Here is an 18,938-nt window from a genome sequence, read left to right as displayed (position 1 = left end):
AGGTTATCATTGTTGGGATGCTCTTTCTTGTCGTCTTCGTGTCTCTCGTCATGTGGTATCTTGGGAAAACAAAATTTTTTCCTCTATATCTAAGTTTCATTTGTCTATTCCTCTCATTACACCATTCTTTACAGATCCCTCTCTTCTGTTTGATGAGCTTGATACAGACACTATGACTCCGGCCCATCCTAAGGATTTTGCTCTTCCTTCTGGTCCTGTTGCTCTACTCCCTAATCCTGAGCTAGCTTCTGCACTTGCTCCTGCTCCACTTCCTAGTCCTGTTATCATTCCCTCTCCCAGTAAGCCTCATACATCCCTTGATTCCACTACATCATCTTCTGCACCAGAGGTACCTCTTCGTCATTCTACTCGGGTAACACAACCTTTTGTACTTCTTCGTGATTTCATTATTGGTTCCACTGCTTTTTCTTCTCATAAACCTACTTCTTGTCGAAAGGCTTGGTCTAACCCTCTTTGGAAGCAAGCTATGAGTGATGAACTGTAGGCTTTAGATCAAACTCATACTTAGGATGTAGTTAACCTTCCACCTGGCAAGAGTGTTGTTAGTTGCAAATGGGTTTACAAGATCAAAACCCACTCTGATGGTTCCATTGAGCGTTACAAAGCTCGTTTTGTTTCTCGGGGGTTTACTCAAGAATATGAGATTGATTACAAGGAAACATTTGCTCATGTTGCTCGTCTTACTTTAGTTTGCAGCCTATTTGCCATTGTTGCTGCTCGTCATTGGATTCTTTGTCAGATGGATGTGAAGAATGCCTTTTTTAATGGCAATCTCACTGAGGAAGTTTATATACAACCTCCTTCTGGTTTCTCAATTCCGTCCACCAAGGTTTGTAAACTTCGTTGTGCTTTGTATGGTTTGAAACAAGCTCCCCGTGCCTAGTTTTCCAAGTTCAGTTCTATCATGAGTGACTTTGGATTCTTTTCTAGTGCCTATGATTCTACTCTGTTTATATGCAAGACTCTATGTTGATGATATGATCATCACCGAGGATGACACAATGGGTATCTCTAGTCTCAAATAGTTCCTCAGTCGCCAGTTTGAGATGAAAGATTTAGGTTTGCTTAGTTACTTCCTCGACTTGGAAATTTCTCATGATCCTTCTAGTTATTTTCTCACCCAAGCCAAGTATACCTCTAATCTCTTGGCTCGTGCTGGTCTTACCGTGCTGGTCTTACCGATTGCAAGACTGCTTCTACTCTAGTTGATTATCATACTCATTTCACACCTCTTGGGCATGAGATCCTACTGATCGTCATTCTACTACAGGATTCTGCTTCTTCTTGGATAACCCTCTCAGTGCCTAGCGTAACAAGAAACATACTCTTGTTGCCCATTCTAGTACTGAGGCTGAGTATCATGCTCTTGCTGACACTACTCAAGAGCTTGTGCGGCTTCGTTGGCTTCTTTCTGATATGGGAGTTTCTCATTCTACTACAATTAACCTCTATTGTGATAATCAAAGTGCTATTCAAATTGCCCATAACAATGTTCCATGACCACACAAAGCATATTACTAGTGGCACTGTTCGTCTTATCTTTGTTATCTTTACCGATCAGACCGCGGACATCTTCACCAAGGCTCATCCTCCTAGTCATTTCAGTGATCTAGTTTCCAAACTCAAGTTGGTTGATGCTTTCCCACCTTGAGTTTGAGGGGGGCTATTAATGTATATTATATTATACTATCTATTTTTATCTCTATCTCCATCTCTATCCCTATCTTGTATCTCTATCTCTATCTTTTTTTATACTTATCTAGGTTTCTTTTTAGGCTATATATACAGGCTTCTCCTATTGTATTAATTCAATTCAATATAATACAGATACACAGTTTTCCTGTCATGACCCGAACCTGCTCCTATGGATTAAGGTCATAATCGGCCAGTAATCAAGAGATTACCTGCAGCCTTAAACTAGATTGAGCATATATTCAATAGAAATAAGGGGCCGAAACGAAAGCAGACTTAAAAAAAAAAAAATTGTCCAAAGAGCTATGTTTACATGGCATATCAAAATATCTCACATACATTCATTAATAACCCACACCAAAAGGAAAACAACTTAGAACCTTGTACATGCAGGATCATTCAAACTTATAGTCAACCAAAACAAAAGCTTATATACATGGGTGATCCAACGTATTCACCAAGGTAACAAAATAGTGAACAAAAGAAAACAAGGTCTCATGCGTGAGACGTTCGGGCTGACTCCACGACTTAAGATCCTCTCATATCTTTCACTGAGGCTGGGTTTGGACGTCTCTTTTCACCTACACACATATAAATGAGAGTGAGCGATAGCCCAGTGAATAATATCAAGATAAAGGAGTTACATGAATGAAATTTGTAGCAACCTGTAGACACCCCATTTTTGACCGTCCTTAAGACTTGGGCGCTACTGATTGCTTACTTAGTGATGCAGGCTATGCTATGCAAAGGGTCGATTTCTTTGGCAAGGAGAGCATCAAATCCAAACCTCACACCCCTTTTTTGGACCAAAGCTATTTTGAATGGTTTTTAGACCTTAAAACCCTCTCTTTCAAAATGTTTTTGAAATAAAGTTCCTACGATGTTCCGAGGCTTGTATTTCGCTAAATGTTGCGCTTTTCAGTAAACCGAGCAAGGACAAAGTGGAAATAAATGAAAGAGAGATGAAATCTTCAAAAAATCTTTCAAAACACCTTGTTTAGGGATTTGGAGTTGAAGAAAATGATAGAGAAGAGAAGAAAACTAGTTGAGGAGAAGTTCGGCATAAATCCGGGTAGGATCGAAACTGAGCGGCTTCACCAAAATAGGCATAACTTTTTGCACAGTTGGAATTTTGATGCAAGGCTGCCACCATTAGAAAGCTTACTTCCGGGGCTTCAATTTGGACACTTGCCAGCCACTTTTTGTCCTTGCCAGCCACTTGCCGAGCACTTTCTCTTCCTATAGACCACTTTTTCTGGTCGGCCGACCAGTACAAGCAGCTGGCCAACCACTTCAACTGGTCAGCAGCTTTCCTGCACTTTCTATAGACATTTTCCATGCCAGTTGTGCCAGCTGTTGGGCACAGAAAGCATCCTCCATACACGTGTATGGAGGGATTGCTTGGAGCCTCTAGCTTGTCAAACAAGCTTGGAGCATGATTTTCTATAAAAGGGAACCTCCTCCCTCTTGTCTCAGGTTCAAAATTTTGCATTGGAGCTATACATACACTTTGATCTCTACATCGCTCCTTTCTCTTCATATTTGTGCTCGAAAGTGCCATTTCTTCACACTTTTGCACACAAACACATAGTGAAACACCTTTGCTTTGGAGCTGAGGCACCTTGAAGCTGGTTTTGGAGTTTTTGGATTGCTTTTGGTCCAAAAAAGTTGCTGGAGTTGCAGCTTTGAAGTTGTTCTTCAAGGGTGAGTTTCTAACCCCTTAAAGCTTTGTTTTTTATTAAGCCTTTGGCCCCCTTTGCTTGCTGATTTAGGCCTAACTTTAAACTGCAAAAAGTTCTGATTTTAAGTGCTCAACATGTTTGTTTGAGGCCTCTTTGGTGTTGGGGGTGATCTACCCCCTTTGGTGCCTTGTTTGGCTTTGTTTTGTGCCATCACTTTAGGCTTTTGTTTTAGCCTTTGCATAGCCTTTCTACCACTGAATTCCAAAGGAATTTCAATGGTAGAAAGTGTGTTTTGAGGTCTCAAATAGGAGGGGGTTGTCCCCCCTCCTCTTCGCTTGTTTGTTTGTGTTGATGGCTCATCAAAGGAGCATGTAGCTCTATCTTCTTGAAGCTTTGTTTGAGCACTTTTTTGTGACCTTTTAGACTTGCCATGACTCTGTTTTTGGTTGTCTTGGTCACTCCTTGCATGCTTCTTGTAGGTGTAGTGTAATCCTACTTGAAGCTTTTCAAAGTAGCATATTTGTTAAGCTTGTTTTGGCTCCATCTCAGCTTATTTTTGGCCTTATTTCAGTAGGGCATACCTCTGTTTTGGCTTAGTTTAGGCCACCCTTGCATGCTTCTTGTATGTGTAGTGTAATCCTACTTGTAGCTCATCAAAGTAGCATGTTTGTTAAGCTTGTTTTGGCTCCATCTTAGCATGTCTTAGGCATTATTTTAGCATGTTATAGCTCTGTATAGGGTTGGTTTGATAGCCTCTTGCATGCTTCTTGCACTTGTAGTGCATTTTCATTCACTAGCCTAACATGCATCATGCTTTTGATCATCATTCTAGCATGTTTTTGGCTCTACTCCAACAAGCTTTTACTCATGTTTTACCATGCTTAAGCTATGTTTTATGTTGTTTTGGTCATGCATGCCTTGCTTTGTATAGCCATAATGCATTCTAGCTCACTAGCTTTGGGTTTCCAAGTCACTAGCATGCATTGCTTGGGCTATTTGCATGATTTGGCATCATTTGATATGTGATTTCAGAGCATGTTTCGCTGCCATGTCCTCACATCTTTCAATCTTTCAATGCTTTGGAGGGTTGGTGCTTTATGCCTTAAGTATGAGCCAATATGTATGCCATCTTGCCTAGGCTTTCGGACTGCCATATCAGTGTGTTTTTGGTCTTATTTTGCCATGATACAACTCTAATTTTTGTTGATAAAGTCATCTCATGCTTGGTTTTGGTAGGTGTAGTGTAATCCTCCTCATTGGCCTTGCATACTCCATGCGACATGCCCTTCATGCTAGCATGTGTTAGCTCTAGTCCATGCATGTTTTAGCATCATTTTGGCATGCTTTAGGACTATTTTGGATCATCTTGGCCTTTTAGGGCTTGTTTTGTATAGCTATAGTGCAAGTGCCTATGCTAGTTTCAAGCTTTGAGCATCCTAGCATGCTTCATTTGTAACATGCGCATGATTTGGCATCATTTTACATGTTATTTCAGAGCATGTAGTGTTGTCACACTTCCATGTTTGTCACTTCTTAATCATGTTTGAGAGTTGTGCTCTTATGCTTAGTTGATGGGCCAATGCATATGCATGCATCATCTTGCCTTTCATGGCATTTTGGCCACTATTTTGGCATGATTTAGGTCTGTCCATATTCGGTTTAAGTCCATTGAGCATTGTTTTGCATGCCTCTTGTGAGATGCACTTTACTAGCTTTGGTGCCTTAAGCTTCTAAACTTTCCATGCATGTATTGTTCACATGTTGGAATCGTGTGCATACCATTAGCATTGATAAGTTGATCATGTTGTATGTGTTGCATTGTGTTTGGAATGTTGTTGCATTGCATTGTTGTTTGGATTGAACGTTAATCCAAACACGAGAAACGAGGGACATTTCATACTTGAAGTGATGAAACGTGCCTCATTTCTCGGTCGCCGACGCTCTTGATCATGCATGATAGAGTTTAAGGCCTTTATGTGTTATTTGTGCATTCATTGACGTTGAATTGTGCAAACTTGGCTTCTCGGCCATTGTGCATTGCGAAGGTCGGTTGGTGGCCCGAGAGTCGAGAACCACACCCCCTTGAGCTTAAGAAATGATAGGGAGGGTGGTTGTGCACACATACCTTGCAAATACACTATTGTGCCCCTTCTTGTTCTCTGTTGCAGCAAAATGGAGCTTGGGCAGAATTTTTGGTCGACAGACCAGAAAAAGTAGCTGGCCGACCACTTTTTTTGGTCTGCAGCATGTATAAATGGTCTACAAGTGGTCTACAACACCACTAAGTGGTCGGCAGCCTTCCTGGAGGTCTCCATGTTGGAGTAGAAGCTATCTGGAAGCTTGTGCAGTGTTCTGAGATCAAATAAAAACAGAGGCAAGTTGGGGCATAGCGATGGATTTCGGAGCGAGGCGATTGAGAATGCATGCACTTCTCGCCCCGAGGCTCCTTTTAAATGCTTTGCTTAGCTAGTTAGCTATTGGGTTCTATACTTAAGTAGTTAATGCACTTGGCTATCAATTTGTGTTTGTAATTAGTTAACTTGTTAGCTAATTAGTTTCATTTTGTAATAATTAGTTTAATTAGCTTAGATTAGCTAGTTAGCTTATTATTCAAACCCTCCGTCGAGAGGGCGAATTTTGTAATAAGTGTGCGTGAGTCTGTGAATGTCTTCCAACCCCACGTCTTTCTCTCTTTTATTTACCAGCTTTCGATGGTTAGTTTAGGGCATATTTCAATTAGCATACCTTATGCTTGCATGCGTGCATCATTCATTCGTATTGCATGCATCAGGCTCGACGCATCATACAAAGTGCATTGTATTTCAATCCCAATTTGAATACATGTTATCAAGTTGCATTCACATGACATCTCAGGATAGTCGAGCCTATCTTAGTTGCATTTTGCATGTGTTGCATTAGGCATTCTTGACATAGCTAGGGTCATGCATTGATTTCTAACATAGCTTTTGTTTTGGCTCGGAGTACTAGGTAAGCTTTTACGCTTTAGCACCCTTGCATGTATCTAAGTGACTGCCATGATAGCATGTTTGCCATGAGGCTATTTGCTTAACTGGTATAACTGCATGAATGCCTGTGGATGAAGGCTTTATTGCTTGAATTGGAACAATTCATCGAAATGTGCGTTTTAAGCCCACTTGAGAGTGGCAAAATCATGTTGTTTTCTAAGCCCACTTAAGGATGGCAAATCCACGTCTTAGCTTACTTGCGAGTAGTACTTTCAAACCATTTTCGGACAAACAAACATGAGATGTTTTGTTCCAATTTAGGCGATTTAGTCTATACTTGTATGTTGTGCTCATCACATAGTAAGCTAGCTAATAAACCGGAATAAGAACACATGTGTTTTCAAAAACAACATATCACGTTAGTAGAGGCCGATCCTTTGATCGGGCGAGCGGGGGCGCTCATTTCAGGACCTTCCCCTCTCGTACCCAAGTTCTCGAGCCGAAACAACTTTGGTGATGACGGACACATGGCCTTAGGCACGAGTCAGGGTTTCCTAAATTTCCCAAAACAAAATATTTAGGTGGCGACTCTGAAATCTGGCAAAGCAGTCCATGTTTGGCACTTTTTGATTAAAATCGATTTTCCAAAACGATTTGCCGGATTTGGACTCTTTGGTGATTTATCAGTCTTACATTGCACTTTGTGAGATTAGATTCAGAACTGTGACAGTAGTCCGAACTATAGTAGCTAGAACTAACGATTCACGCCCTCGCACGCGGAGCGGAGTTCGGGCGGTCTACACAACCATATCAAACGGCCATAGGCCATTTATGTTTCTATCTAATACATCAAATGGCCTCAGGCACAAACATATCAAATGGCCTCAGGCCCAATTCATTCTAATCAAACGGCCTCAGGCCCAATTCGTTCATGTCAAACGGCCTTTGGCCCAATCATTCATGTCAAACGGCCTTTGGCCTAATCATTCATGTCAAACGACTTTTGGCCCAATCATTTATGTCAAACGGCTTTTGGCCCATCATTCATGTCAAACAGCCTTTGGCCCAATCATTTATGTCAAACGGCCTTTGGCCCAATCATTTCCATATTGTATTCATGTGTGTCTCATACCTATAATCGTGATCATAATTGTATTCAATTAGTCTTATGCAAAAGACTAACATTTAGAATATTCATCCATAATTCAACATACAAACCCATAAGTCTCATACAAAAGTAACGTTTGGAAAATAACATACTTGAACATATCTTTACTAAGATATTACTCACAGTGATCTGCCAGATGATTTGCCCTTGCGCTTGACCCTACACATTTCATAAACATAATGGGTTACAAGCGATTCAATCCGTTTTTAATTTATATATTCCTCTTAGGCCTCTTTCTTATCTTCTTAGTCCATTTACAATGCTCAATGTATGCCTAAGAGTGCTTAGAAATGAAACATAACGGAAAAACAAATCATAAAGCAACTTTCCAAAATTTCTAAAATAGGGCTCTCCACTCGAGCACAGATTTTTCCGCTCGAGCAGACCCCTTAGGTCTGCAAAAATGATGGTTGCCTTACTTTTGCTCTCGAGCATGACTTTGGACGCTCGAGCTGAGAGTCAAAACATGTGAATGGGCGCTCGAGCGTAACTCCTCTCGCTAGAGCAGACATCAATGACTGCAAAACTTCTGGCGGCTAACATTTTACGCTCGAGCGGCGCCTTCCCTGCTCGAGCGGACTCGATGAATTCTGGAATTTCTAGAACTGTATTTGAAGCTCAAACTTGATGTTCAAAGGTCCAAAACTCGTGTTTTTGGTACAAAATCATGGAAAGACATTATATAATATAAGAACATAGGTAATTTGAGACCAATTGTCCAAAACCATGCTCCAAATCTTAAATCATCTCATATCTTCTTGACAACTTCAAAACACATGCAACCAAACTTCATAACTACATGGATTATTCATGCATGTGTAATATAGACTCTATTACCATTTCAATGGTAGAAATGATGGTCAAAATCATGTGGTTTAACAAAACTATGCTTGCATGTATGATTTGGTACTCAATTCTTCATGTTTCATGCTTCGAATGAACATAATCATGGTGAATGCAAACATGCATGTATATACAACTCCAATTTCATTACATTCAACTCAATTCTTGTTCTTAGACACATATCATTCTTAAATTCACTTAATTACAACTAAAACCCATGAGTTTGAGTTCAAGTACTCACCTAGGAGCTAAAATCTTCCAAATTTTAGCAAGCTCTTTGGATTAACCTTCTCAAATTCAAGCTTCTTGCTTAATTCCACAATTTTGCCTTTACTCTCTCTCTCTAGAACTGACCCCCTCTCTCTCTAGAGTGCAACCTCATCCAAATAGAGAGAAATGAGCTAAAAAAAAAGTGATCATAAGTGTAAATAAGCCACTTATATATGCTTGCCTAATCAATTTTGATTAAGGCTAATTAATTCAGTCCGAATCAATTTTTAATTAAATTTCACTGTAGGCTCTAAAAATTATGCTAATCACAATGGTACAGAGAATTCCAGTTTCTGAAACCTCTACGGTCTTCAATTTTCAAAATATAGCAGTAAGTTGGACAAATTTTCCTACAGTGAATAGATATAGTGTCAAAAACATGAATAATCACACAATTACTACTAAAAATCATATTAAGCATATAATCACAATCATAATTAAGGTTGATTAACATAACACAGAACAGGGTTATCACAATCTTCCGCCCTTTAGGAAGTTTAGTTCTCCAAACTTATTTTACCTTCATCCGGAAACAAATGTGGATAGCGTAGTTGCATCTCATCATCTTTTTCCATGTAGCGTCCTTCCCATAGTGTTCTTTCCACTCTACCTTCACCATTAGGATGGACTTATTTCTCAACTGTTTCACTTGCCGGTCAATGATTCGTTCTGGCCATTCTTCGTATTCCATATTTTCATCGAGAGCTATCCGGTGGTAATCAATCACATGAAACGGGTCTCGAAGATAACCCCTCAACATTAATACATGAAATACATTATGCATTTGTTTGAATCCTGGTGGCAAAGCAACCCTATAAGCAACTGGACCAAGCATTTCCAGAATTTGAAATGACCCAATGTAATGGGGTGACAATTTTGCTTTCTTACCGAACCTCAACTTGCCCTTCATCGGAATCACACGAATAAACACATGGTTGCCAACCTCATACTCAAGAGGTCTTCTTTGAACATCCGTATAATTCTTTTGCCGACTCTGTGCTGTTTTGAGCCTTTGTTGAATGGTTTTAATTTTCTCAGAAGTATCTTGCACAATTTCGGACCCAAGTAAAGCCCTATCTCCGACTTCTATCCAACAAATTGGTGACCTACACTTTCTACCATATAATGCTTCGTATGGTGCCATGCCAATACTAGAGTGGAAACTATTATTGTACACAAGTTCTGCTAGTGGCAAATAATCTTCCCAACTCCCTTGAAAATCCAAGGCACACATTCTTAGCATGTCTTCCAAGGTTTGTATTGTCCATTCTGATTGCCCGTCTGTTTATGGATGGAACGTAGTACTGAATCTCAATTATGTTCCTATAGCTCTTTGCAAACTTTTCCATAGTCTATATACAAATTTCGGATCTCTATCCGAGACAATGGACACCAAAACCCCATATAGGCGAACAATCTCATCAACATATATAGTAGCCAGTCTATAAGCATCAAATATAGTTCTAACAGATAGAAAATGTGCAGACTTAGTCAGTCTATCAACTACAACCCAAATAGAATCCATACCTCGAGAAGTTCAAAGTAGATCAACAACAAAGTCCATGGTCACATGCTCCCACTTCCATTTTAGAATAAGGAGAGGTTGGAGTAGACCGCCTGGTTTTTGATGTTCAGTTTTAACTTGCTGACACTGAAGACACTTGGACACGTACTATGCAATTTCTTTCTTCATTTTGGGCCACCAATAGCTTTGCTTCAAGTCCCGATATATTTTGTTGTTACCTGGGTGCATAGCAAATATTGATTTGTGAGCTTCATTAAGAATTCTTTTCTTTAGTTCCGAAATGTTTGGGACACACATTCGGTTTTGAAATCTCAACACTTCACCGTCAATGCTGAATTCTGATTTCGGATTTGCCTCAAATTCATCAATTATTGTCTTGAGGAACTCATCCTCTTTTTGCCTTCGCTGGACTTCGTTAACTATTGCTGGTTCGGCTGAAATGGCAACTACCAACCCAGCTTGTTTGTGTAACAGAACCTCAATCTTGGTTCTCTCGAAATCTAGCAAGATTTCCTTCTATTTAGTAAGTAAGTAAGCTAAATTCCCGTTGATTTTTTGCTCAAGGCATTAGCAACTTTGTTGGCTTTCTCGGGGTGAAACTGAATCTGAAGATCATAATCTTTTATCAATTCAAGCCATCTTATTTGCCGCATATTCAAGTCTTTTTGGGTAAAGAAGTACTTTAAACTTTTGTGATTCGCGTAGACTTCACATTTTGCCCCATACAAGTAATGCTGCCAAATTTTTAAAGCAAACACAACTGCGGCCAATTCCAGGTCATGTGTCGGGTAATTCTTCTCATGTGGTCTCAATTGCCAGGAGGCATAAGCAATTACCCGTCCATCCTGCATTAACACACAACCCAGACCCTTATAAGACACATCACAGAAAATCACAAACTTTTCTGTACCTGTGGGCAGTGTCAACACTGGTGCAGTGGTTAGTCTCGTTTTTAGTTCATGAAAGGTAGATTCTCTTTCATCATTCCATTCAAATGGTTGCCCCTTGCGTGTCAGTGAGGTACAGCTATTTTTGAAAAATCCTTGACAAACCTTCTGTAGTACCCAGCAAAGCCCATGAAACTACGGATCTAAGTTATAATTGTTGGTATAAGCCAATTTACAATTGCCTCTATCTTATGTGGGTCTACCGAAATTCCATCTCTGTTGATGACATACCCCAAGAAGACAACCTCATCCAACCAAAATTCACACTTCGTAAGCTTAGTAAATAGTTTATTTTCTCTAAGTGTTTACAAGACAAGTCTCAGATGTTGTTCATGTTCATATCTATCCTTTGAATATATCACAATATCGTCAATAAAAACCAAAACGAATTCATCAAGATAAGTTTTGAAAATCCGATTCATAAGGTCCATAAATGCTTCAGGTGCATTAGTCACTCCAAATAGCATAACAAGAAATTCGTAGTGACCATACCTCGTTCTAAATGCAGTTTTCACAACATCTTCTGCCTTTACCTTCAACTGGTAGTAGCTGGATCTCAAATCGATTTTTGAAAAGACTTGTGAACCCCGTAGCTGATCAAATAAATCATCAATTCGAGGTAATGGATGTTTATTTTTGACCGTTACCTTGTTTAGTTCCCGATAGTCAATGAACAAACGTAAGGTTTCGTCTTTCTTCTTTACAAACAACACAGGAGCGCCCCATGGCGAAGTGCTTGGTCAAATAAACCCTTTGTGTAGTAAGTCTTGCAATTGTTCTTTCAATTCTTTCATTTCAATAGTAGACATTCTGTAGGGAGTTTTTGAGATAGGTTGGGTGCCCGGAACAACATCAATAGTAAACTCTATCTCTCTGTCAACCAATTCCCCTGGTAATTCATCTGGGAATACATCTGGAAACTCTCTAACAATAGGGATACTATTCAATTCTACATTCACAGATTGTTCAGATAACACACAACACAAGTAACCCTGGCACCCTTTTCTGATCAATTTACATGCTTTCATTGCAGATATCAAATAAGGTGGAGGCACTACCCCGTTACCCACAAACACAATTTCTTCCTACCCCGGTGGTCTAAATATAACCCGTTTTGTTACACAATCAATGGTGGCATAGTATTTAGATAGCCAGTCCATGCCCAGGACCAAGGTTTTGAAAACCGGACCGGACCGGCCGGTTCGACCGGTTGAACCGTTGACCGATCGGGGTTCCGGTCCAAATGGACCCTCTAAACCGGCCAGAAATGAAGACCGGCGTTTTTAAGGAGAACTGGAAAAATCGGCGGTTAGACCGGTGAACCGGTCGACCCGAAGCCGATTCGCCGGGTTGATCTGGATCAGAATTTGTTTTTTTTTCTTTCTTTCTTTCTTTCTTATTTTATATATATATAAAATATAAGAATATAAGAAAATTTTAATTTGAAACTCTTTTTCAAGGGTCTCCTCTTGTGAGTAATCCCATTAAGAGCTTGATGAAATTATTGTGAAAGTCTTCACCAATTTATAAGAAAAAAACTCTTTCAAAAAAATTCAAGAAATCCATGTGGGATTCAATCAAATGTATTGGAGGGAATATTGAAAATTTGATAACCCTCCAAAATTTTTGCTCTCCTTTCAATCAAATTATTTGAATTAAAATCATATGGAAGGAATATTAAATATTTGATTTCATCTTCCAAAATTGAAATTAATAATATTTTAAAATATATTATTATATTTTTCAGTAAAAAAAAATATTAAGACAAATATTTAAGATAATTTAACATTTTTAATATTTTTAATTTATAATTTTATTACTTATATTTTTAATTAAATATAATTTTAATATATTTATTACGTCACGGTTCGATTTCGGTTCAACCCGATGGTTGAACCAATGACCCGTCCACCCGATCCCTTTTCCGGTTCGCTCACCGGTCCGGTTTTAAAACATTGCCCAGGATTACATCAAAATGTCTAAAGTCCAAGGGTAACAGATCTACATACAAAGTAGCATTCCCAACACGCATATCACAAAATCGACACACAAATGTACACAATACAGATTCCCCGAATAGAGCAGATATACATAAATATAGCAATGATTCTAGAGGTTCACTCAATCTAGATGCAAATGCATAAGTTATAAAAGAGTGTGTAGATCCGGAGTCAATTAACACAAAAGCATCCTGATGGCATATATAGATAGTACCTGAGACAATGGCTTCTGTGTTTCGCATATCGCCCAAAACAAGTGCAAAGACTCTCCCTTGCCTTACGGTGTCTCTGGTGGTAGTAGGTCTTGTAGTGTTTCCCAATTTTGGGATCGATGCAGTTGAGCTAGCAGCTAACTTCCCACTGCTTTGATTGCAATCCCTAGCTATGTGCCCTATTTTACCACACTTAAAACAGGCCCCTAATACACGGTAGCAAACCCCATGATGTCTTTTACCACATTGGTTGCACACTGGGGATGTATCTCTGGAAGAATTTGAAGTGCTTGAGGACCTGTATTTTGTTTCTTTGAAAAGAAGCCCTGCCTTTTACTTTCCAATCAGTTGATGATTTAGCCTGCCTGGCTATGTTAGCTTCTGATATTATGGCCCGGTATAAAACCTCAATATAGGTTTCCAGCTTTAGTACATTCACTTTCCTAGGATGTCATCTCGAAGCCCTCCTTCAAAATGCCTTGCTTTCTTGTAGTCGGTATCGACCATATGTGGCGCAAATCTAGCCAATTCAGTAAATTTGGCCTCATACTCAGCTACGATCATACTGTTTTGCTTCAGCCCCATGAACTCTGACACTTTCCTGTCACGAACGCATTGTGGAAAGTATTTGCCGTAGAAAATCTCTAATAATTGCGCCCAACCAATATGTTTATTGCTTTCACGCATTAACATCCACCATCTCCTCGATTCGTCTTCTAGTGTAAAGGTGGCTAGCAACACCTTCTGTGTTTCTAGAGAAGGAAACACGTCAAACAATTTCTCTATGCCAAGGACCCAAGCTTCAGCCTTCAATGGATCCAATCCCCTATGAAACTGTGGCGGTTTAATCTTCTTAAACTCTTTGGTAAGAGCTATTATTCGGTCATCATTCTGTAGGTCTGGTACAGGCGATACTGGAGGTGGAGGCGGAGGGTGTGGTCGTTGCCACTGTTGTTACCGTTGTTGTTGTTGCCTCAATGTTTCTGCCATATCCTGTATTAATCTTTCCATCCAATCCATTTTGGTAGTAGAGGACTCCTCTATTTTATCACCTCTTGTTCTCACCATTGTCTAATTAAACTTGCATTATTCTTTATACAAAAATATTCACAAGTATGTATATACAAAAGAGCATACATATTCAAATAATTCACAATGCTAGTAAATCACAAAACATATGGCATATTCTCGTTATTTTCAAGTTCATACTTATCACATGAATGCATCCTAGATCCTTTCTAGATGCTTATAGCTCATTTGGACAAGTGTGTAAGTTATTAACTCGTGCTCTGATACCACTCTGTCATGACCCGAACCCGCCCTTATGGATTAAGGTCATAACCGGCCAGTAATCAAGAGATTACCTGCGGCCTCAAACTGGATTAAGCATATATTCAATAGAAATAAGGGGCCAAAACGGAAGCAGACTTAAAAAAAAAATTGTCCAAAGAGCTGTGCTTGCATGGCACATCAAAATATCTCACATACATTCATTAATAACCCACACCAAAGGAAAACAACTTAGAACCTTGTACATGCAGGATCATTTAGACTTATAGTCAGCCAAACCAAAAGCATACATACATGGGTGATCCAAAGTATTCACCAAGGTAACAAAATAGTGAACAAAAGAAAACAAGGTTTCATGTGTGAGACGTTCAGGCTGACTCCACAACTTAAGATCCTCTCATATCTTTCACTGAGGCTGGGTTTGGACGTCTCTTTGCTCACCTACACACATATAAATGAGAGTGAGTGATAGCCCAGTGAATAATATGAAGATAAAGGAGTTACATGAATGAAATTTGTAGCAAACATATCAAACGCCCATAGGCCATTTATGTTTCTATCTAATACATCAAACGGCCTCAGGCCCAAACACATCATACAGCCTCGGGACCAATTCATTCTTATCAAACGACTTCGGGCACAATTCGTTCATGTCAAACGGCCTTTGGCCCAATTATTTATGTCAAACGGCCTTTGGCCCAATCATTTCCATATTGTACTCATGTGTGTCTCATACCTATGATCATGATCATAATTGTATTCAATTAGTCTTATGCAAAAGACTAACATTTAGAATATTCATCCATAATTCAACATACAAACCCATAAGGCTCATATAGAAGTAACGTTTGGAAAATAACATACTTGAACATATCTTTACTAAGATATTACTCACAGTGATCTGCCGGATGATTTGCCCTTGCACTTGACCCTACACATTTCATAAACATAATGGGTTACAAGCGATTCAATCCGTTCTTAATTTATATATTCCTCTTAGGCCTGTTTCTTATCTTCTTAGTCCATTTACAATGCTCTATGTATCCCTAAGAGTGCTTAGAAATGAAACATAATGGAAAAAAAAATCATAAAACAACTTTCCAAAATTTCTAAAACAGGGCTCTCTGCTTGAGCGCAGATTTTTCCGCTCGAGCGGACCCCTTAGGTCTGCAAAACTGCTGGTTGCCTTACTTTTACGCTCGAGCATGACTTTGGATGCTCGAGCTGCGAGTCAAAACATGTGAACGGGCGCTCTAGCGTAAATCCTCTCGCTAGAGCGGACATCAATGACTGCAAAACTTCTGGGGGCTAACATTTTACGCTCGAGTGGCGCCTTCCCCGCTCGAGCGGACTCGATGAATTCTGGAATTTCCAAAACTGTATTTGAAGCTCAAACTTGATGTTCAAAGGTCCAAAACTCGTGTTTTTGGTACAAAAACATGGAAAGACATTATATAACATAACATAGGTAATTTGAGACCAATTGTCCAAAACCATGCTCCAAATCTTAAATAATCTCATATCTTCTTGACAACTTCAAAACACATGCAACCAAACTTCATAACTACATGGATTATGCATGCATGTGTAGTATAGACTCTATTACCATTTCAATGGTAGAAATGATGGTCAAAATCATGTGGTTTAACAAAACTATGCTTGCATGTATGATTTGGTACTCAATTCTTCATGTTTCATGCTTCAAATGAACATAATCATGGTGAATGCAAACATGCATGTATATACAACTCCAATTTCATTACATTCAACTCAATTCTTGTTCTTAGACACATATCATGCTTGAATTCACTTAATTACAACTAAAGCCCATGAGTTTGAGTTCAATTACTCACCTAGGAGTTCAATTCTTTCAAATTCTAGCTAGCTCTTTGGATTAACCTTCTCAAATTCAAGCTTCTTACTTAATTCCACAATTTTGCCTTTACTCTCTCTCTAGAACTGACCCTCTCTCTCTATAGAGTGCAACCTCAGCCAAATAGAGAGAAATGAGCTCAAGAAAAAGTGATCATAAGTGTAAATAGGCCACTTATATATGCTTGCCTAATCAATTTTGATTAAGGCTAATTAATGGAGTTTAATTAATCAATTTGATCTAATTAATTTGGTCCGAATCAATTTTTAATCAAATTTCACCATAGACTCTAAAAATTATGCTTATCGCAATGGTACAGATAATTCCAATTTCTAAAACCTCTACGGTCTTCAATTTTCAAATTATAGCAGTAAGCTGGACAGGTTTTCCTACGGTGAACAGATATTGTTTCAAAAACATGAATAATTACACAATTACTACTAAAAACCATATTACGCATATAATCACAATCATAATTAAGGCTGATTAACATAACATAGAACAAGGTTATCACATTTCCTTTTCTATCAACCATTCTAACAATGTCAACCTATGCAAGGCGGTGTCCCACATTAAGTATGTGGCGAGTATTGGTGTCAACCTCACCACTTTTGACTCTAAGGGTGAAATTGAAAAAATTAAGCAATGACACCCCAAATGTGCCTTATTGCTTCAAATTAAAATCGCCAATGATCATACTTCGTGGCGTCCTTTAGGAACCAAATTTGGTGCCCTCCCAGAAGAGATTTTACCTCTCCTCTTGGAGGCTCACTTGAGTGGGTTGAAGGTAGAGGGAGTCTCATTTCACGTGGTAAGTAAAGCATCTGATCCTGCAATATATCGGGATGCAATTGCTGCTGCTAGGGATGCGTTTGAGGCAGCTTCTCAACTTGGAATGCCGCCAATGCAAGTTTTGAACATTGGTGGTGGATTTAAGGATAATTCACTATTTAGTGAGATTGGTAAGACAGTTAATGAAGCCATCAAAGACATGGAAGCAGCTGCAACTATGCCTTTGTCGGTGATGGCTGAGCCAGGGCGATTCTTCGCTGAAACTGTGTTCACTCTTGTAACAAATGTGTTTGGGAAACGAGTGAGAGAGGATCAAAGAGAGTATTGGATAGAAAATGGAATTTATGGAGCTTTTAATCCAACGGTATATGATCGTTCATTCATGGCATTCAAGCCACTACTACTTTCTGATCATGGGTCGAAAGAGGACGAGGACCCATGTGGGATGCTATGGCCATCAACGATATTTGGACCAACCTGTGATGCAATGGATGTAGTGGCAATAGATTGTAAGCTGCCAGAACTCCAAGTTAATGATTTGGTTGTGTTCTACAACATGGGCGCTTATAGAGCCTCTACAGGAACTAAAGTCAATGGCTTTGATACACTATCCACACCCACCCACCTTGTATATACAAGGCTCAGCTGAAAGAAGTTTTTATGCATACCCACGTATGTTTGTTAGTCACAATGTTCCAATAACGTTATTAGGAAGCATGAATAAATATATTACCTCGACACAATGTTTCCATATGCAAACTTTGTGTCTTAGCTAGTATATGTTTTTTTAATATGTTTGTCATTATTCTTGACAATATTGTCTATTCTGAATTTTTCTTTTCTTTTCTTTTCTCTTCTTTTTTTTTTTTTTTTGTAACATTGTGTTCATTTGTGCCTTGTTGTGCACAGTTATTCAGTGCTCCTAAATTTAATTTGGATGGTTGTCCAAATTAATAATTATTGTTTTAAATAATAAGGCATATCAGTATTCATTTGTGGTTGTCCAAATTATTATTCATTTGTGCCTTGCTCGAATGAGAATGAGAGGTCCAGAGCACAGAGGAGAATAGAGAGGGGGGCAGATTCCTGTAGTCAGGAAAGAGGGAGGCTTAGGCGCAAGGATTAATGGGATCAGGAGTGGGTTGTTCATTTTGTTTGTTGATAATATTCCAAATTCTATGGATCCAAAAGGACTGTTCTATCTGTTCCACAAATATGGCCTAGTGAGGGATGTTTTTATTCTGCAGAAGAAAAGGAAGGCGATGAATTCAAGATTTGGTTTTGTCAGGTTTGATTGTCCCGTAGCCACTAAGGTAGTTATTGAGAAAGCTAATGGACTTTGGGTGGATGATAAAGAGTTGGTAGTGAAGAATGCAGAGTTTGGTATGGAACGTGAAAATTTACAATCCAGTCACCAGAATCATGCAAAGGGCTCTACTAGTCGTGGAGTTCTAATCGAAAAAGGTAAAGAGATCATGCCCCAGTTTAGGGATCAAAGAAATTATGCAGAAGTAGTGGATGGGAATGTGCATCTTATAAAGATCCCAGATTTTAACTCGGCTCTTATGGTATTCTGAACTCGGGTCTTGTGGTTTAATGTAGTTGTTTATGTCTTTTCCTCTTCTTACCCTTTGAATTTGGGTTTTTGAATGTCTTG

General features: G+C 39.1%; 1 pseudogene; it reads left to right on the top strand.

Annotated features, from left to right (window-relative positions):
* LOC114299297 (ornithine decarboxylase-like) overlaps positions 1 to 17,930 on the top strand; it is a 68,776-nt pseudogene extending 50,846 nt beyond the window's left edge.
* The last annotated feature ends 1,008 nt before the right edge of the window (positions 17,931 to 18,938 follow it).

Source organism: Camellia sinensis, chromosome 3 (assembly GCF_055761805.1).
Source record: "Camellia sinensis isolate YWXY chromosome 3, ASM5576180v1, whole genome shotgun sequence".
Classification (NCBI taxonomy): domain Eukaryota; kingdom Viridiplantae; phylum Streptophyta; class Magnoliopsida; order Ericales; family Theaceae; genus Camellia; species Camellia sinensis.
This window is presented reverse-complemented; position numbering and strand designations above follow the sequence as displayed.